The sequence below is a fragment of the Equus asinus genome, chromosome 14, assembly GCF_041296235.1.
Source record: "Equus asinus isolate D_3611 breed Donkey chromosome 14, EquAss-T2T_v2, whole genome shotgun sequence".
Classification (NCBI taxonomy): Eukaryota; Metazoa; Chordata; class Mammalia; order Perissodactyla; family Equidae; genus Equus; species Equus asinus.
In genome coordinates, this window is record NC_091803.1 from 7,334,098 (window position 1) to 7,355,114 (window position 21,017).

At 56.1% G+C, this 21,017-nt stretch overlaps 1 pseudogene; it reads left to right on the forward strand.

Moving 5' to 3' along the window:
- Nucleotides 1–1,338: 1,338 nt before the first annotated feature.
- The window catches only part of LOC106827812 (potassium voltage-gated channel subfamily KQT member 1-like), a 53,434-nt pseudogene continuing 33,755 nt past the window's right edge, over nucleotides 1,339–21,017 (forward strand).

A 21,017-nucleotide genomic window follows, 5' to 3' on the forward strand; every position in this document is an offset into this window, starting at 1 on the left:
ACGATGCCCTGGAGAGGGCAGGAGAGGCCACAGGCCATTCTCTTTACTGCCTCTGCTCTGGGAGGCAGAAGACGTAGAGAATTTAGAACTTTTTGAGCACAACCTGGCCGTGGGGTCTGGGAAGCCCTGGGGCCTGGCCCTGGCCCGAAAGAGCCCCCTTCCCTCCTGGGCCTCACTTTCTTTACATGTGGGGCATAAAGGCTGGGGGACAGTGGTGTGGGGCGGGGGGCACTTGACAGGTGCGGCCGGTTTTGTTGGAGTGGGGACTGTCGGTCAGCTGAAAGATGGCCCCAGAGATGCCCATGTCCAGACCCCTAACCCTGTTTGTGACCTTGCATGGCAAAAGGGGCTTTGCAAGTGTCATTCTGCGAAGGATCTTGATATGGGAGGTCATCCTGGACCACCTGGAAGCAGGGTCTTGGGGTGGGGAGAGAGCCTGGGCTCCCGGTGCTGGGTAGGGGGTCCGAGTTGTGGGCCGGCAGTCTCTCCACACCTGTGTCCCTGGGGCCACACGGTTGCTCCTCTGCTGTCCTGTCCCTGAGAACCCGCTGAGAGGGTGCTTGCAGACCCTGGAATGTCCCCTTAGAGGTCCCTCTCCCCCAGGCAGGAGGAGGGCTGGGAGCTTGGCTCGGTGACATCTAGGGAGGGGGAAGGGCCTTGGAGGGTCAGGGGCCTTCAGGAAGCAAGGGCTCTTTGTCTTTATGGTTGGGGCTCGGTCAGAGCTGCCGTCTGTGGTATCGGTGTGCAGGTGGGCTGGGGGCCATCCTACCACCTTCCCTTTGCTGAGTTCCTGGGCTCCAGCTATGGTCCCGGGGAGGAGAGAGCAGACAGCGGTCAGAGCAGCCCAGGCTCCAAGGCTTCAGCCCCTCAGGGAGCCCGGGGCCCTGGTGACACCCCGTTAACAGGTTAGCAGGAGTTAACCCAGTTAGCAGGAGTCGGCCCGCCCTCCCCGGCAGGCTGGGTTCTGTGCTCTAACCACCAGGCACCCTGTGGGGGCCGGGAGCTCCTGTCCCCCCTGGGCCCTTGGCTGCCCTGTGGACGCACTTGTAAGAACAGATACCAGATCTTATTAGATGTCACGTATGGAGACGTGGTCCCACCCTGAGAGCTCCCTGCATAAAGTGTGTGCCTCACTGATTCTCGGGGCATTCACAGGGTTGTGCATACATCACTACTGTCTAAGCTCAGAATACTTTCATCACCCCCAAAGGAAACCCCGTACCCACTGGCCGTCACTCCCTGTCCCTCTGGCCCTCGGTGACCCCCAGTCGGATTCCTGTCCCTGTGGATTTCCCGTTCTGGGCATTTCATGTCTTCAGTGCCCGGCTTCTTGGCGCCATGTTGACGGTCCACCCACCACAGCATGGTCAGAACGTCCTCCTTTTCTGCCAATGACAACACCTGCTGTGTGGATGGGCTGTGCCTCATGCATCCATTCACCGGCTGCTGGACACTTGGGTTTGGGTGGCCCTTTGAGTTCTTCCATCTGGGGAGGGGCGGGGCTTGGTCCTGCTGGGTGGGGTGGGCTGGGCGTGGTGGGTGAGCCCCTCGACTCCCTGGACCTGGGCTTGTGTCTGTGGCAGGGGCAGAGGGGGCACGCTGGCCACAGGAGCGGACCAATGGGGCTGACCGCTGTGTCCTCCTGTCTCGCAGCTTCCTCATCGTCCTGGCCTGCCTCATCTTCAGCGTGCTGTCTACCATCGAGCAGTATGTCACTCTGGCCACAGGGACCCTCTTCTGGATGGTAAGTAGCAGCACGAGGGGCCAGCCAGCTGTCACAGCCACACTGGACCTCCTCGTGTCCCAGGCGTGGGGGCTGTGGGTGGAGTGAGGGGCTCCTGGCCTCTCTCGCCTGCACGATGACCCTGTGCTGGAGCGCCCCTGCTGGCCGGCAGCTGTGGGCTTGCTCTGATACCCGGGACTGGCGGTGTGGAGACCCCCCACGCTTGCCAGGATGTGACCATCAGGCTGGAAGGGCCTCAGAATGAGAGGCACCTGGGCCTGGTGGTTTGGGAGGGCTTCCTAGAGGAGGAGGCAGCTGGGCTGGGAAGGAAGGACAGGAGGATGTAGGCACGAGGAGCTGGGACTGGGGTTAGCAGGGGCCTGCACTGTGGCTCTAGTCTGGGTGACTCCTGACTTGGATTATGGCTAGTACCCGGACCCTGCACATGTCCCAGCCCCTGCCCACAGCCTACACCCAGAGTGTCCCCACCCTGGCCACCTGATGGCTCCTTCCACAGGCCTTCGAGGCTCTCAGCCCTCGTGCCTGTGTCCCTGGTCCCAGAATAGGTGTTCAGAGGTGGCGCGAGGACAGAAGGGGTTTCCAGTGCCGGCCCCGCCCCGACCCTGCCCACCTGTCCGAGCCCCTCCCTCTGAGAGTGGGGTCTGAGGGCTCTTCTCCCTGCAACCAGCCGTGAGTGCTGAGCGACAGGGCCTGGGAGGGGTCCCCACAGCCTCGGGTCAGTGTGGCCCTGGTGAGGCCTGGGAGCCAGCACTGAGAAGGACTCACGCCGCCTCCGTTACGCTGGGCCAGGTGCAGTGGGGACACCTCAAAGGTGGCCTGGCTGTGAAGCTGTGGAGAAGGTGGGGCACAGGGGCCTGTTCCTGTCCCCAGGAGGCGGCCTGAACGCTGACGGCTGTGGGCATGGGGCCTGTGGGACGGCGGCATCTTTCTGTCTCTGCATTTTTGTGTCTTATCTGCAACGTCCCCACCACCTACGCAAGCAGCGCCTGCACCCACTCCTCGGCTGGGTTCCTCTGGGCCCAGTGTGTCTTTCCTTCGTGCTTCTGGACTTCGGTTTACAGGAAAGCTTCCCCTCTCCGAGAGGATAGAGGACCTCGCCCATGATTTCTTCCAGCGCTTGTGTGGGTTACTCTCGTGTTTTTAAATTGTCGCTGGCAGTTGGGAACGTCCCGGCATGTGGCATGAGGAACAGACCCGGTCTTGTTCCGTGCCCCTGGCCTTCGGTCACCCAGTGCCACTCCTTCAGAGTCTGACTCTCCTCCCCGGCTTGAGGGGCCGTGTTTATCGTCAACCAGCTGTCCAGATGCGCGTGGGTCTCCCCCGGGCTCCTCCAGGTCTGTTCCACTGTCTGTTGGGCTCATCCCCAGGGCCACGCTGCTTTGATGATGTGTGTCCTAGGTCTGTGTGATCGCGGGACGTGATCGCTGCGCACGGCTGTGTTCAGGGGCTCCCTGGCACGTCTGGTTCGATTGTTCTTCCCAATGACCTTTGCAGTCAGCTTGTCTGGCTCCTGGGAAAAATCGGATGGAATCTGGTGAAGGGCTCTGGGGGAGACGGGCACCTCTCTGGTGTGGGGTCTTCCTGTCCAGGGTCATGGTGGTCTGTCCATCTGGAGGGTTTTATGGTTTCGTAACACAGGCTTTCGATAGTCGTCATTAGGTTTATTCCTAATGCTACTAATCATTGTTTGTGGCCCTCACAGATGGCATCTTCTCTTCCATTATGTTTTCTGGAGGTTTTTGGTGTACGTGAACACCATGGGTTTCTGTCCCTGGCATAGCCTGGGGTGTCACTACACTCTGCCATCGTTGTCCGTAGTCTTTCCTCTGGGCCTTTAGGGTTTTCTGGGTGTGGAGCCGGCCAGCAGGTGCGTGCTGCAGCGCGTGGGGCTTTGGCGCGGCGGCCTCCATCAGTCACGGCGGCTCCTCCTGCTTCTCTGGAAGGAACGTGCCGGCCTCGGGCGGGCGGAGGGACGTGTGTTTGCTCAGGTCGGGAGGCGTCCTTTGAGTCCGACGTGAGGCCTGATTTTAACGTGACGGTGTTGCCTCTTGTCCGGTGCTTCTGCTGCATCCGTGGAGATGGCCAGGTCTGAGGACGTCCTGATGTTGGTCCTCTCACGTCCCCTGGGTGACCCCCTGGGGTCCAGGTGTGTTGTTCTGCTATCCAATCAGGTTATACGTTCTCATGGAAGAGCAGGGACAGACTTAACGGCAAAAAGTAGGCTAGCCGCCATCCTAGTGAGAGGGACCGCCTGCGTCACCCCTCCCTCTGGTTGTGGGAACCTGCGGAAGCTGCCGAGGGTGCCAGACGGGTCCCTGCTGAGGCCCCGGGAGCTGCAGCTCCATGGGGCAGGCCGGCCGATCCTGCACTTGGGTGGTGTGTCGGCCACCACTGGCCTAGAGAGAAATGTCCCCAAACCCCTGCTCTGGGTGGGCCATGGGGCAGGCCGGGCGGGTCCATCTCCCCTGCAGGTGAGCGGTGGGCAGAAGTGACACTTTTGTCTGTCGTGGGTGTCCCAGGTGCCCTCGCCAGCCCTTTCCATGCTTCCTGGAGTGGGGACCGCCCTTCCCGCTGGCCAGACAGCAAAGGAGGCGCTGGATGGTGGACAGCAGGGGTGGGGCGGGCGTCTCTGGTGCTTTGGGATTTTATGTAGTGTTTCGAGCGCCAGCCTGGACCCCATAAAGCACGGCTGCTCTGCGAGTTGTTCCTCGGGTCCTCTCCTCACAGCAGCTGCTGAGCTCCTTGTCTGCTGGAGACCGAGGCTTCAGGAGGCAGTGGCTGGAAGGCGCCCGGGGGACCCTGCCGAGTGGGGCCCAGACTCCAAGCCTGCCCTCCTGCTGTGTGTACCTGCTGGGGCCCTGGGTGGGGCCAGGGGCCTGGTTGGCCTTGCTCCCTCTGTGTGAGTGTCCTGGGGCCGCCGGAACAAAGTGCCTGAGACTGGGCAGCTTAAATAACAGACATTTAGTGTCTCCCAGTCCTGGAGGCTGGACGTCCCAGATGCAGGTGTCGGCAGGGCTGGTTCCCCCGGAGGCCTCCCTCCTTGGTGTGTAGATGCCGTCTCCTCCCTGTGTCCTCATATGGTTGTCCCTCTGTGTGCGTGTCTGTGCCCTGATCTCTTCTTATAAGGACCCCAGTCACACTGGATCAGGGCCCATCCTAGTGACCTCTCTCTACCTTAATCCTTTAAAAGGCCCTCTCTCTGAGAACAGTCACATTCTGAGGTGCTGTGGGTTTGGGCTCCAACACATGAATTTTAGGGGGACACCGTTCAGCCCATATAACCCCTGGATGTCTTCAGTCAGTCCTTCCACTGCTGGGAGCTTCACCCTCGGGTTTTGAGTGGCTCCCACAACACCTAGTTCCTGGACTGATGTGAAGAGCACCAGGTGCCCCCTCCTGGGCCCTGTATCCAGGCACTGTCAGCACCGAGGCTCCTGAGTTCAGGTGGTGACTCACTACGTCCTGGTGCAGCTGGGAGGGTGGGATGGAGAGGGGATCAAACTTGCAGCGGCCCAGCAGGCGGGGACCTCCACGGACCTTCCCTGTGCTCCCAGGAATCACCGCTGATGTACCTGTGAGATCCCACGCCCCGCGCGGGGGGTGGAAACCAGACCAGTGGAGGGGTTACCTCCATGACAACCTGGGGACTAGGGACCTGGTGGTCCGGCCTGCACTCTCCTCCCAAACTGGCCAGAAGCCCTTCTCATGTTCAGACAGAGCTCGCCGTCGAGGTTTCATGGCACAGTGGGGCCCAGAGCTGGGGAGGTGGCCAAGGGCCCCTGTCACATCCCTGCTGCCTGCCTGCCCACTGTCTCCCTCCTTGGCACCAGCCTCTTCCGCCGGCCTGACATCTTTAAGGCTTGTCTGCCACCTAGTGGCCATTCTCTGAACTGCGCACACCGTTTCCCAGGCTGAGGATGGGGCTCAACATGGGCTGGGGGACACAGGGGTGCAGGTCCTGGGCCCAGTTCCCTCTCCCTCAAGGACCCGGGGTGGGTGTGCAGTGAACAGCTCCCCTACCCCAAGCAGAGAGCCCACTGCTGCTCCGGTCCCATCTCCCTTTCCACCCCTGTGAGGGCGGAGATCCTGTGCCTCCTCCCTTGTCCCCGGTTCTCTCACATCAGCCATCTCCCTGCCACCCTCATGTCTCACCAGCTGCCCTCCTTACACAGCGGCCATTGGTTGGGGGCGGGGAGCTTTCTAAAACAAACATCTGATCATTTCAGAAGCTCCCTGTGGCATTTGGAACCAACTCAGCCTCTCTTTCTCGGGCCCCAAAGTGCCAACATTCAGGGAACCCTGCCCCCGCACCTCCCTCTACCTCATTCGCTCCCTCCACTCCAGCACACTGTTTGCTGACCCTCGGATGCTCCTGCTGCCTCAGGGCCTTTGCACGTGCTCTCTTAGTGGCCCAGCTGTTTCTCTGGCATATTACAGGACCAGCTTCTTGTCCAGTTTCAGGCCTCGCCTTGGTCGTCACTTCCTTGGCGCACCCTCCCTGACCTGCCGTTTGTGGGGTCCCCATCCCTCCCTCCCATCGCAACCTGCTCATTTCTCAGCAATCTGGGTGTGACAGGGGCTCTGTGGGTGGGTTCAAGGTGTTCCATCTCCTCACTCCATCCCACGCTCCCTGAAGGCAGGGGCCCAGGGCCGTGCTCACACCGCATGCCCAGCTTGGTGCCTCCAGGTTTGGAACCCCCTTCTTTGAGCCCATGTGCCCAGAGCTGCTCCCAAGGGGCACTCCCAGTTGCTGTGTGGTCCTGGGCCTCAGTTTCCCCACCTTTAAAATGGAGGGGGTAGGCAGGACCACCTCAGAATTACCCTTCCCATGGCCTTGCCAGGGTTTCCAAGGACTTTCCAACTCGTTGACCATGTGGAGACGGATCCTTCGAGGTGGGTTTGAGCTGGCTGTGTCTGGCTGCCACTGGAGAGTCATGGCCATGGGGGTAGGGGGCATTGGGGTAACAGCAGGAATGAGGCAACCATGGGGCCCAGCCTCCAGAGGCCGGTGTGAATTATGTTTGTGGTGGGGCTAGGAAGGAGGTGTGAGGTGAAGAGGGACTTGGGGTGAGATGTGTCTGTGGGGATGCTGAGGGCTTCCCGGAGGAGGGGACCCCCTCCCAGGGGAAGGAGAAGGAGGAGTAAGTGGGTATCGGGGGGGTGGACAGGACAGGCAGGGAGCCCGCCCACAGCTCAGAGCCTCCCGGATGGGCTGGACACACAGGCCCTGGGGCTTGAGGCCCAGGCGGAAATCGGGGGCTTCCTGGGGGGGCTTCGGCCTGCGGGAAGGGGGTGTTGACCCCCGGCAGAGGGAGACCGGTGCGGGCATGAGGAGTGGGCTTCAGAAGCGGAGTTTGCAGCCCCCGGAGTGGGGCGCGCCCGGCGCTGTGCCCTGGGACACCAGGTGGCGCTGCCGTCTGCCTAATGCGGGCGCCACTGGCCCGGGCCCAGAGCGCGGAGCGAGCGCGGGAGCCAGACCGCAGCCGGGGCCCCAGAGGGGCGAGGTGGGCTCCGCGCGAGGGTTCGGAGAGCAGCGTGATGTTTAGATGGTGGAAAAAAGTCCTTCAGCGCTGTGTTTTCCCAGAGAGCCCATATTTCTTCATTTCTTTCCCTAGCTCGGCTTTTATGGTGCCAGAAAGCTGTTATCTCAGCTCCGTGCAAGGAAGGCCCGGGCGGCCTCGGAGGGATTAAACTTTCTGCTGAACCAGGGATATTAGGTGGGCCTGAAAAAGCCATTTCGGGAGGAATCTCATCTCTGCTTCGGGTCCATCCCGGAACTGTTAAGAGGCACGTGAGAGATCTGAGCTTTTGTCTGTGGCTGCCTGAGGAGAAGGGCCACTTCTGGGGTTGCCAAGACGGCTCCCGACACGGTTCCTGAATCCAGAGGAAGCCCTGTGTCTGCGCGTGTGCTTGTGTGCCTGACTGCTTGTGCACATTGCCACGTGCGCGCGTGGACAGTGCGTGTCCGCGTCTTTGCGCTTTGCGCCTGCGTTTCTGTGTGTGCGCGCGCGCCCTGGGAGCGCGTTCCGGGTCTGGGTGGCCCCTCTGTGTGACTCCCCGCCCTGCCACGGTGGCAGAAACCCCCCCCCACTCCCTGCAGCAACAGACCCTACCCCAGCCCAGGTGTCTCTCAAATGGAAGCCTTTTTTTTTTTCTTTTTCAAATCCCACACAAAGAGAGAGGCACTCAAAACACAACACGAACCCAGGGTGTTCCGTGCCTGCTGGTGGAGGGCGGACCGGGGATTGTCCTTGGATGCCTGTGGTTGAAAACCCCGGAGCCGCGGCCCGGAGGCCTGGGGGATGAGGTCATCGCTGCGGCTTCCTCCCTCGCTGCTGAGGCTCCCTCAGCCCCGCCGCCGGCACCCAGCCCTCCCGCCAGCTGGATTGCGCGCCCCCCCCCCCCCCCCCCGAAGCGCAGAGCCCGACCATCCGGTTCTCTGGGCCTCAGTTTCTCAGCTGCAAAATGAGGCCCCACAGAGACTCTGTGGGCCCCCCCCAAGAAACCCTTGGTGGGTCCCCCATTTCTGTGGAACAAGATGCAGGCTTTGTCCCCGGTCCCCCAGCCCAGCTCACATTTGCATGGGCCCCTGCAGACCACACGGTTCCAGTGTCTGCTCTCCACATCCTTCAAATGCCGGTGGAGACGATTGTGTTAATGTCAGGGCTGGCCGCTGCTATCACCCAGAGCTCGCCTGTGCACGCCCTCTGCAATGTCCTTCTCGCACGAGGGGCTGCGACTCACGAGGGGCTGAGTGACTTAAGTCACTTCTGCCCAAGGTCAGGGCACCGGCGGGTGGCCCAGGTTTTCCATTAACAAACCCCAAGGTCTTATTTTCTCTGTGGCCGACTCCTGCTGGCACTGCTCCACTCACCCAGGCTTTGCCTCTGTACTTGGTGAACTCCTACATTTGCAACAGAGCCCCGCTCCTGCAGAGGTGCTTGTGGGACACCTTCCTGCTCCCCTCCCCCCCCTGCGGTGTTGCCTGCTCCCTCCCCTGGACCTCAGCGTCCTCCGGGAAGACCTCATCTCCCTGCTTTGGAGGCTTGAATTCCTTTGCCTCTTTGTCCCCGGCACATGAGAGCTGCGTGCCGAGAATTGGTTCCCCCCACCCCGGCCTTCTCTGATGTTCTGCCCCGGAATGTAGCCCCCCCACCCCGGTGGACTCTTGCTTGGGGTGCTGTCTCCTACATTTGTTCAGCCAGCAAATATTTATTAAGCACCACGTGCCAGGTCTGTGTGCAAATAGGTTGGGCTCTCGGGGGCAGGACCTGGGCTTCTTGTCTGCACCCCCAGGACCCTTACTGCAGGGCCCTGTGTAAGAGGGGGCCAGTGCCCAAGATGGGGGAGGGACTGACCCCCCACCCCCGGCGTTGGAAGGCAGTGGCACACGCACCCTCCTGATTGCACACCTGCATTTGCACATACATGTTCCACTAGGCCACAGTCGGGCTGTTGCTGGCTCAGGTGTCTAGTTGTCCCTCTGCAGGGTGGCGGTCTCAGCTGCCCCCCTGGGGAGCTGACTTTCTGTGCAAGCCAAGCCTCGCTGGTTTCAGGGAGAAACACTAAGAGCTAAGAAGTGCCCTAAACCGAAGACCGTATTCCAGATGTTTCTGTGCTGGTAAATGAGAAGGGCAGGATTTCTTTCCAGGTGGCTCCAGCAGGTAGAGGGACAAGTGGTGCTGCCTGGAACCAGTGGGTGTGGGGTTCTGGCTGCACAGCCCGATGGTGCAGAGTGGCCTGCAGCTCTGCTCAGCAGGACTTAGGGTGGCCCCGTGTGAGGCTGCAAGAAGGAATCTCTTGCTCATCTGCCCCACGGCCCCCCTGATGCCGACCCCAGGGAGACAGCATGGAGGGACCCTGGCCTCCAGGAGGAAGGGTCTGGGGTGGATATGGGGGTCCATGGCTGCTCCTCAGACCATGAGGAAGGGACTGGCGTAGACAGTGTGTGTCTGGTGGGGGCGAGCCTGTGTGGGGCCACTCCCGCAAGCCATGTCAGGGGTAGGGAGACCCAGGCAGCCGCTGCAGCTCCCCCCAGGTCTGGGTCCCTGAGTGAGTTTGTGAACAGAGTCTTAGGGGCTACCAAGCAGAATTTGAAAACACTGCCCCCAAGGAAACTCAGCCAACTTGCCAGAGCCCCCGTGCAGGCTGGGGCCCCTGAGAACAAAAGCCCTGCCCCTCCTTGGTGAGTCTGTGGCCAGCAGCCTGCGCCATGTCCAGAGCCCCCACACTGGGCCGCCTGGCGCCGCCTGCCCACGCACTGCAGCCCCTTGCTCCCTCGGACCCCTGAGCTCTCTGCTGTCCACCCCAGGTCAGTGGGCGTGCTTCATGGTGAATCCCTGTGTTTGGAGTGGCTTTTTGTCGTCGTGTGTGGTTGTCACTGGTTTTTGGCCTCCTTGACCAAGAGCGACTTTGCTCCTCCCTTCGTGGGTTCCCTCCTGGGCTTCGGGCAAATGCCATTGTCCCACTTTATGAAGGGGACAGTCCCCAGGGCCCTGAGGATGTCTGAGCAGGAGAAGGCCGAGGGCTTGAGGCTTGTGGGGCCCAGGGCGGTGGCTCAGGCTGTCCCCACCACGGGGGACGTAATTTACACCCCCCCCCGCAGGTCCCCCGTCCTCGGTGGGGGTTGCAGGGTTTGGGCTGGCCGCGTTCCTGGCCTGGAGGCAGCTGCTCCTGAGGGGGACAGCTGACATTCCTTCATGCGGGGTCTGCCCTCAGCCCAGAGCCGTGAAAACGGGAATCCTCAGCTGTAACCGGAACCTTCCATGAGTACACCGGGCCCTGTGTGTGGAGGGGTCCTACGCTGACTCGTTTCTGTAACAAAGACTCCCTCTGTGAAGCCCCCACTGGGACTCACGTTATCTGCTGCGGGCCAGAATTGTCCTATCCATCAAGTCTGTTCGAACAGGGCATGGGGGACTTGCGCAAGAGGGAGAGGAAACTGCGGAAAATGTTGGAAACTTCCCTAATAAACACGTAACCAGATCCCGAGCCAGTAGTCTGAGGGCCGCGCTCCCGGCCGGTGGGGCGGTGTCTGTCCGCTGGGGCCCGTGCAGAGGGAGGAACACAGGCCCCCTGGGATGGAGGAGCTTGCGGGTGTGCTCGGCCCGCAGTGCTCCCAGTCCTGGGGGGCAGGGGCACGTCCACCTGCAGCCCCAGGTCACCTGGGAAGGGGGCGTCTGTTCCCCCTCCCCCACCAGACGCCTCTCCCACATCCCCCACCGGTGCCGCTGGGGCTGTCAGTTCCAGCCTCACCTCCCGAGGGAAAGGGGGAGGTGGCCCTGGCTTGTGCCTGGAGGAGGGTCCTCTCGGGTCCCGGGGAGATTCCACGATGGCCAAGAGGAGGCCCTGAGACCAGCCAGGGCTGAGCCGGCAGGGCTCCCGGCTCTGTGAGCCGCCTGTGGCTGGCCCTGGCTGTTTGTTTCGCTGGTGTTTCCTGTTTTCAAGCTGTAAAACCAAGGGACACAAGGTGAATGCGGCATCTCAGACCACCTGTGGGTGTGGGGGGCTTTGCCAGGAGCCCTGGGGGGAGCCCCCGGCCCGCGCCCTATGGCTCTGTCGGCCATGGCCGTGTTCCCTCACCCTCCCTGCTGCAGCCTGTTTGTCTTGGTGCACAGGCCCCGGGGGCGCCTGGCAGAGCTGCGGGGTGGCCTCATGTCCCATTGGGCAGGAGGAGCACGGGGTGGGATCACCCAGGTACCGGCTCAGCGGGCCCCACGGCCTCTCCTGGCACCTGGGGTGCGCGGTTTCCAGGCTTGTCTCCCTGAGACTCCCAAGTGTCTGGCTGGTCTCATATTTGCCACCTCTGCCACTGTGCCCCCTCTTTTCTTTGCTTTCCTCTTTTCATAATCATGACGAGTGGGCTCCAGGTTGGTAACCAAAGGTGGAGCCGCCCCGGTCAGGGTGCTGGCGTGGTGGGGTAGAGGGGCACCGCCGGCTCTAGTCCATCGGGTGCTCAGCTCAGCCTCTGGTGTTGGCAGGAAGGCCCCTTCAGGGCCAGACGCAGGAGGACCTCTTGCCCTTCAAGAAGGTGACGACTATCCAAGGAGGGGGGGCTCTTCCCATGCACCCAGGCTGCCAGGTTGAGTGTTAAACATGAAGTCAAAGAAACCACGGGGAGTGTTACATAAGAAGTTCGAGACGTCATGGGCTTTGTGGCTGCCCAGCAGCTGCCCCCAGAGGAGGGGCCCCTCATGACGCTTGTCTCTCTGCGCTGTGGGTCTGACTGGAAGGTGTGTGCCATGAAGGAGGCCATGGCTTCCCGGCGGGCGCTCCCAGGCCCAGCTCCCGGGTTTTCTTGCTGCCCCGCCCGCCAAAACTGGGCGCGTTCATTGTCAATGTCTCCCTGAGGCCCAGGACAAAAGTCAGACGCTGTGGGGGCGGGGCGCTGCTGTGGGCCCCACAGGCTCCTGCATTCGGGATGGAGCAGGATTAGAGTGTGCCGTCAGGGGACAGGTGTTTCCTTTATGCCTGAGGGCTGGAGAGAAGCTCGTCATTAAGTGCCACATTCAGTGGGGTCTCCGGCGCAGGCTGGCTGGAGGGCTGGGTTTTGTTGGGGCTTCGTTTTTACATCTGACCCCGGCCAGCTGGAGTGCCTTGTTTTAAGCACGGGGTAACAGCTGACATAACATAACGGGGCTTGGGCTGAGCAGGCAGCCGTGTCGCTGGGTGCGGGTGGGGGCCTGGCACCGCACTCTGCGTGGGGGCTCCCGGAGGGCTGCCCTGGGGAAGTCGTCAGGGATAATAGGATGAGCCCGCAGGGCCTCGTGGCCGTGGGGCATGGCGCAGTGGGGTCCGCCAGCTGTCGCAGCCAGATGAGTGGGCTGACCGAGTGGCTGGACGCTGAGCGGGGGCTGGAGGCTGTGCAGGTGCCAGAATAATCGCCCCAGGATACTGCATTCAGATGGGTTATAATCACGTTCTCTGCCTCCCCAGGTCACGCAGAATGGAAACCAGAGGCCCCGGCTGTGCAGCCATTGAAGTGTGTCATTGTGTGACTTCAGGGTGGAAAGAAGGGGGCTCAGTGCAGCCCTGTGGGGATGAGGGCTGCCCTCCCGTGCACCCAGGCCCCCAGCCCCTGCCTCACTAAGCTGCCCTCGGGGCAGGGCGCTAAGACTCCTCCACTGTATTTTGGCGTGATGGCTGGGTGTACCGCGTGGGCGAGCGGGGCAAAGGGAGCCGTGGGTGACCCCCAGGGAGATGCCCTAGACCTACGCCAGCCCAGTGTGCCCGGACCACTGCCCGTCAGCTCCTTCTGGCCCCTGGGCTGGCCCCAGCGGGGCTCAAGAGGACTTGGTGACACCTGTAAATGCAGAAGAGGCCCAGAAGCCCTTCTAGCATCTTTAGGGTGGTGGGAGTTGGGGGCGATGGTCCCCACCCCGAATGCATGGGCCTCTACTGCAGGTGGTGGTCCTGGATCCTGCGGATCTCCTGGTGCCTGGGAAGGAAGGCAGGCTCTGGGCCTCGGCCTTCATAGCGTCACCACCCCTTGGGTAGTGGCTGCAGGCAGAGACCCTCAGCCTGAGGCTCATGGTGACCGGCTCCACATTTGCATTTTAAAGTGGATCCAACCACCACGGGGCTAAGAGAAGCTCCCTGTGCTGAAAACCATGCTGGGGTGGCTGCGAGCTGTTTTCCCAGCTTGGTCAAGGTCAAGGGAGCTGAAGTAGCAGGTTGGGGAAAACGTGCCTGGTGCAGCCTGGATGCCTAATTGAGAGGCAAGCATGCTGAGGCACACGCCTACGCAGACATGCACACAGAGGCACATACAGACTCAGCACACACAGTCACACAGACGCAGCAGAGGTACACACACACATACACGGGGACAGGCGCACACGGAGGCACACGTGTGGACACACTCGCGTGGCATCCACGTTCAGGCACCTACACGTGTCTGCATGCACACGTGCACACGAGCACGCTCAGCCCGCAGCTTCGTGCCAGCAGGAGGGAGACCCCCTCGGGGCCACGTTCCATTTGCACATTTAATCCAGAAACTGTCAGCACGGGAAGCCTGGACGAGAACAAAATGTCAAGTGTGTGCTGAGAGGCGCAGCCTGCCCCCTTCCTGGCGGGCGATGATCTGGTCAGTTTCCGAGCACGATGAGCTGAGAAGAATTGGTGCATTCAGAGCAGGGTTCGCGGGGGGACCTGGGGGAGGGCGCGCACCTTTATTTCATTTTCAATTCCTCGAGTTGGGCCTGTGTGGCTTCTCCCTGACCGTTCTCGGAGCCTGGCTAGGGAGGGTGGGGACTGGGCTGGGATCCATTGGCTCCTCATTTCTCAGTGTTGCTGACGCCCTGAGGTCCCCAGACCTGGCGATTGCTGAGGAAGTCTGGCCTTGACCACAACCGCCCGCCCTGGTGACCTCACTGTTTTCAGGGTCCCTGCTGTCCAGATCCTCTGAACTTTCCCCACACACCCTCCTTATGCTCGGGGTCTCTGTCTTCCTCTCAGGCTCGAGGTCGTTTTCTTTGTTATGATGATATCTGTCAGACCAGTAGTGGCCCTGGGACATTGGGACAACGCCCTCTCATCTGGGGAGTATGTAAGAATTTCCCATCTCTCCCCAGTGTTCACAGTGCCCGTCATAAGGTTCCGTCACTGGTCCCCATGAAAACGGGCAGCCAAGGGGGCTCGGGGGGCCCCTGGAGGCCTCTGTACCCCACTTGAGAAAGGGTGGCAGTGGGGCAGCAGGCCTGGGGCCCCCAGGGCTCCACCGTTCCTGCTTTGGGACCTGAGAGGTGCACTGTGCTGGGTCTGGCTCTCCGAGGCCCAGAGCCGGGCTGTGTGCAAGAGGGAGACTCCTGGGAGGTGGTGGGGTCCAGACCCCAAGACTGCCTGGCTGGCCCGCACACGTTCCCACCCCTCTCCGGGCTGTGGGAGTGGGCATGTACGGTGTGGTGGAGGTTCTCAGCCCAGAGCTGACAGCCTCGAGGGCCAAAGGGACAGTGGGGGACAGTGGCATCCTCTTCCTGGCAGGGTGGAGTGGCAGGGTGGGGGTGCTGGGGAGGTGGGTGGGAGGGCCGTCCATACACAGCAAGGTGCCGGGTTGGGAGCCAGTGACCTCAACGAGAGGTTTATTTGAAGCACCTGAGTGGAAATCCAACGGGGAGAGACGGACAAACAGACGCTTGTCTGCAGTGGCAGCACGTGTGCCTGGATCTACACAAGACGCTGTGGCCTCCGGCTTATTTGCTCTGCTCACTTAAACCAAAGCCAGTTCTCTGGAGTATCATTGACGCGTGATAGACCGCCATATTTAATGCACACAACCTGATAAACCTTGACAGGTGTCAACACCGTGAGACCGTCACCGCCATCAGGATGGCAAACACACCCATCACCCCCACAGTGTCCTTGTGCCCTTGAGATCCTTCCTCCTGCCCTCCCCATTCAGGAGGTAACCACTGGTCTCTTTCTGTCAGGATAGATTGCTTTGCATTTTCTAGAGTTTTCTTCAAGTGGACTCATCCGCTGATACTCTTTCTGTCTGGCTCCCGTCCCTCAGCATCATTATTCTGAGGTTCGTCTAGGTTGCTGCGTGTGTTAGAGTCCATGCTTTTTAATTCCTGAGTTGTATTCCACGGTATGATGAGTCACTGTGGGTTTATTCATTCATACGTTGATGGGCATTTGGGCCGTTTCCAGTTCTGAGCTATTTATAAATATGTTTGTGTCCAAGTCTTTGGGTGGACTTGTGTTTCCTTTTTTCTTGGGTAAATGCCTAGGAATACGGTGGCTGGAGAATATGGTAGGTGTTTATTTAACTAGTTAAGAAACTGACGAACTGTTTTCCGAAGTGGCTGCACCATCTTGCGTAGCATCCTCACTGACACTTGGTATGGCCGGTCTTTTTCATTTCCCCACCCCTCTAAAAAGTGGGTAGCGGTATCTCGTTGTGTTTTAATTTTCATTTCCTAATGACTAATGAGGTTGAGGATCTTTTCATGTGCAATTTAAGCGGCTTCCGTGTAACTTCTTTGGTGAAGTATCTTTTCAAATCTTTTGCCTGTTTAAAAATTGAGCTGGTTGTCGTCTTATTACTGAGTTGCGAATGTTCTTTGTATAGTCTAGGTACATGGATCCATGTTTTACAAATATTTTCCCACAGTCTGTTGCTTTCCTTCTCATTTATTTAATAATGTCTTTTAAAGACTAGAAGTTCTCAATTTTAATGAAGTCAAATTTACTGCTTTTTCCTTTTTTGTGCTGCTCATGCTTTTTGTGGTATCTTTAAGAAATCTTTACCAAACACATGATTAGTAAGACTTTCTTCTGGTAGTTTCATTTTAGTGTTTACATTTAGGTCCATAAGTTAATTTTTGTATACTGTGTGAATTTTGGGTTGAGGTTTATAATTTCTTATATGAATGTCCAATTATTCTAGGACTGTATGTTGAAAAGAATATCTTTTACCCATTGAATCACCTTGACGGCTTTTTAAAAACTCTGTCATAAAAATGTGGATGTATTTTTGGATGCTCTATTCTGATACATTGATCTCTTTATGCCAAAATCTGTCTTTATGTCAATACCACATTGCCTTGATCACTGTACCTTTAGAAGTCTCAAAATAAGGTAAATCCTCCAACTTTATTCTTCTCTTTCAAGTTGTTTTCATTATTCCAGATCCTTCCCATTTCTGTATAAACTTCAGAAGCTGCTTGACAATTTTTGTAAAGAAGCGTGGTGGGATTCTGTTTGGGACAGCATCGAACCCAGAGATCAACTGGGAGAGAGTTGATCTCTTACAATATTGAATCTTCTGAACTATGAACATTGTATATCTTTCCATTTATTTAGATCTTTAGTTTTGGTCAGAGACGTTTTGTAGTTTTCAGTGTAGACGTCTTGCACATCAGTGGTCAGAAACCTAAGTATTTCATTTTTTAAAAATTTCTTTGTTCATTTTGATTCTTCATTGCTAGCATTTAAACTGTGATTAATTTTGATATATTTTTCTTACATCTTGAGACTTTTCTAAGTCGCTTCTTAGCTCTAGTAGCTTTTTCTGTGGATTCCATTGATTTTTTTTTACATTGGTGATCGTGTCTGCAAATAAAGGCAGTCTTACCTCTTTCTCTCCAATCTGGATGCCTACTGTTCTTCTTACCTTATTGCGCCAGCCAGCCTCTCCAGTACGTTGTTTAATAGCGGTGGAACAAGTGAACATCCTTGCCTTGTTCCCAGTCTTGGAAGGAAACTCATTTAGTCTTTCACCATCAAGTGTGATGTTAGTAGGTTTCTGTAAATATCTTTTATCAGGTTGAGGAAATTCCCTTCCAAAACTAATGCTGAGAGTGTTTTTTTTTTAACATGAATGGATGTTGAATTTTGTCAAATGCTTTTTCTATATCTCTTGAGATGATTATACTTATTTTCTTCTTTACTCTCTTCCTATGGTGAATTCTATTGATTGATTTTCAAATGTTAAACTAAACTTGCATTCTCCTGGATAAACCCTACATGGTCTGTTGTTTCACCTTTTATATATATATATATATATATATATATATATATATATATATATATATTATTGGACTAAATTTTGGACTAAATTGGACTAAAGATAGCTAAAATTTTGCTAAGAACGTTAGCATCTAAGTTCATGAGAGATATTGTCCACAGTGTTCTTATGTTTTTGCTCCTGGTGTGAAAGTAAGGCTGGCATGACTGAGCTGGGGGGTCCTCTCTCTCCCCTCAGGAAGAGAGTTTGTGTAGAACCAGTCTGCTTTCTTCCCTATGTGTATGGTGGAATTTACCAGTAAAGTTGTCTCGGCCTGGACTTCTCTTCATGAGAAGTTGTTAACTAGATTTTGAACATATTTAGGAGATATAGTCAGGTTATCTATTTCTTCTTGAGTGAGCTTTGGTATTTTGTGTGTTTGATGAAATTTGTTCACGTCACTTAAGTTGTTAAATTTATTGGGATAAAGTTGTTCATAATATTCCATTATTATTCTTTTAACATTTGTGGAATATGTAATGTCTCTTCTCTTGTTCCTCATATTGGTAATTTGTGCTTCTTTTTTAATATATATATATGTACATATATATGATCAATGTGGCTGGAGTTTTAGCGACTTAACTGATCTCAAAAAATCACCTTTTGATTTGGGATTTTGCTGAAATTTTTCTTTCTTTTTTTATTTCGTTGATTTCTGCTCTGATTTTTATTATTTCTTTTCTTCTGCTTACTTAGTTTGTGCTCTCATTTCTAGTTTATTTAAGGTGGAAGCTGAGGTCATTGATTGGCAAGCCCTCTTCTCTTCTGCTCTCGGTGTTTGGTGGCATACCTTTGTTTCTAAAGACCACGTTAGTCACATCCCACAGATTTTAGTGTTTCATGAGATTTTCATTCCATTCAAAATGTTTTCTAATTTCCTTTTTGATTTCTCCTTTGATGCAGGAGTTATTTAGTTGTGTATTACTTTCTAAACATTTGGAGATCTTCAAGATACCTTCCTGTTATTGATTTCTACCTTAATTCCCAGGTGGTCAGAGATAATGCTTAATATGATTTGCATCTTTTAAAATTTATTGACACTTGTTTTATGGCCCAGCATATGGTTTCTCTTTGTAAATATTCCATTTTCCAGTTGAAAAGAGTGTGTAGTCTGTTGTTGTTGGTAGGACTGTTCTGTAAATGCCAGTTAGGTCACTGTGGTTGATGGTGTCGTCCAGGCTCTTGTCCCCTTGCTGGTTTTCTACTTGTTCTGTCGATTATTGAGAGAGGAGCATCAAAATCTCCAGTCGTAATTGTGGATCTGTCTTTTTGTTCTTCCAGTTCTTGTAGTCTTTGCTCGATGTATTTTGAAGCTTTGTTATTCGGTGCATTAATATTTAGGATTGTTAATGTCTTCTGGATGAATTGACCCAGTTATCATTATGAAATGGCCTTCTTTATCTCCGGTAATATTCTTTGCTCTGAAATCTGCTTTGTCTGATGTTAATATAGCCACTTCAAATTCCTTTCCTTAGTGTTAGTATGGTATATCTTTTTCATTCATTTTACTTTTAACTTATTTGTGTCTTTCTATTTAAACTTTGTTTCTCTGTGGAGCATATCGTTGTCTTATTTTGTGAGTCAAATTAAAATATTTTTCTCTTAAAAGATAAGTTAAGCTCCTTTGCGTTTATTAACCTGACCAGTGTTCTTGGTCTCGCCTCTGTCATGGTCTTTTATAATTGTGTAATTTGTCATCCTTGCTGTGGGAGTTTTCGCTACAGGATATGTATTCTTTGCTCTTTAAAAATGTGTTGATATTGAGGAAGTCTTGTCCTTTTGTTCTAATAGTTACTTTGTACTTACACCTTTTAAGATTCCTGTAATGCCTATCTTCTCACTTAACCCTTCACTGCCTGGCTTATTGGTTTGTATCAATATGCCCCAAGTCCCACCTTGTCCTGTGCTGCAAACAACGAGCTTATTCCACTTTCCTCTTCTATGAGTTTCAGGCGGCACAAACCCAGGATGCACAGCTGAGTACTCAGAGGGTGACAAGTGCTAAGTGATGTGGGTGGTGGAGGGGCGTCCTCAGGCTAGGGGTCGTAGTTGGCCTCGCTGAGCAGGTGACTGTGGTGTCAGTGTGAAGGTGAAGGACCGAGTCTTGCAGATACTTCGGCGCAGAGGGGATAGCACGCATCAAGACCCTGAGCAAGTGTGTGCATGGCGTGTGTGGAAGGGGTCAAGAGGGGCCCAGAGCAGGGTGGGAGGGTGAGGGCAGGGCCTGGTGCGCGGGGCCTCGGGGCTGCTATGGACACGGCTTTGACTCTGTGATGATGCGGGGGCTCAGGCAGTGCCTCTCCTCTGATGGGTGGGGGACAGGCCGAGGAGGGGTGGGCAGCAGCGGGGAGGCAGCTGTGCTGTCGACTGGTGATGGAGGACGGTGGCTCGGCCCTGGATGTCCCGTGGACACGTGTTTTTATTTGATGGCACATCTTGCAAGCGTAGAAACATGGGTAGAAAGCATTTACACCCCCAAATAATGGCTCCTTCTGGGGAGATGGGTCAGAGAAGGCTCTTACTGATTCTGATGCATTTTATTTCTCCAAAAATGTCTGCACCGAGTGTAGCGAAATGGAGAAAAATAAAGCAGGGGTGGGGTTGGAACACACATTTTTTTTGTCGTGTCATTTGCTGTATTCTTAGGTCTCTTTAAAAGACTTCATATTGAACAAACAAAGGAAAATCTCTGTATAGCTGAGAATTTTCAGTGGCAGTTCACATGCCCTTTCTCAGCCTTGTGGGTGCAGTGGGGCACCCTGACGTCCTGGGGGGTCACGGGTACGTGTCTGCAAATGGCTGAATTCTGCGAAGACGTTTCTGGAGTTTACAAATCCCTTGGGGACAACATTTCTAAAGAAGGGTTTGCAGCTGTGTGGGGAGGAGGAGCACGATGACCCACTTCAAGGTGAGGTCATCCAGCTGCATCACAGGCAGCTTGGCCCGTGCCGGCATGTACGTGAGAGCTTGTCTGTGTGCACACACACACATTTGTCTGTATGTTCAGCGATATGTGTGTGTGTGGTGGCCAGTCCCTGAAATGGCAGGCACAAGGACCCTCTGCCCCTCCTCTGCCCTTTGGCCGGGTCGCAACAGCCCTGGGTGCAGGTGAAGCCTGAACTGGCCGGAAGCTGCTGGTTCTCTCACCCTCACCCCATCTTTCTGCCCCCTCCCCACCCACACCTTGCTCTCTTCCGTGGGTGCCCTCTTCTATCACCGCTCACCAGTTTGCTCAGATGCTGGTGTGAGGCTCCCAGGGTCCGACCCATGTCCTGACCCCTTGTACCCTGGGCGAGGGGACATCTCAGTTGCCAGTTCCAGGATGGGGCAGCTGGTTCCCAAGAGGCTGTGAGAGGCTTCAGGGTGGGCAGGCACCACCCTGTCCCCCATCCGTGATGCTGGGCTGGGTGTGGTGGACCCTGATGGAGACCAAGTGGTGCCCACTGACCTGGCCACAGTGGGTCCCATTTCTGGAGGGCTCTGGGCTGTCTGCTTTTCCAGGAACTGCTCCTGGGGGCCTGTCGTCTGTCCACATGGCCCCAAGAGTGGGCTCTCTTGCCCCCTGAGTGCCCAGGATGAGAACAAGAGGTGATCTGTGTGGTGGCCAGGCTCCCACAGGCTGGTCTGGGACACCTGGCAGGCAACAGACATGAGTGACAGCAGATGGCCAGCTCTAGGCGGTAGCAAGGCCCCTCTGCGGGCCTGGCTGTGCCTTCTGTGCGATGGAATCGAGGGGCCTTGGCCCGCTGCCTGCTGTGCCAC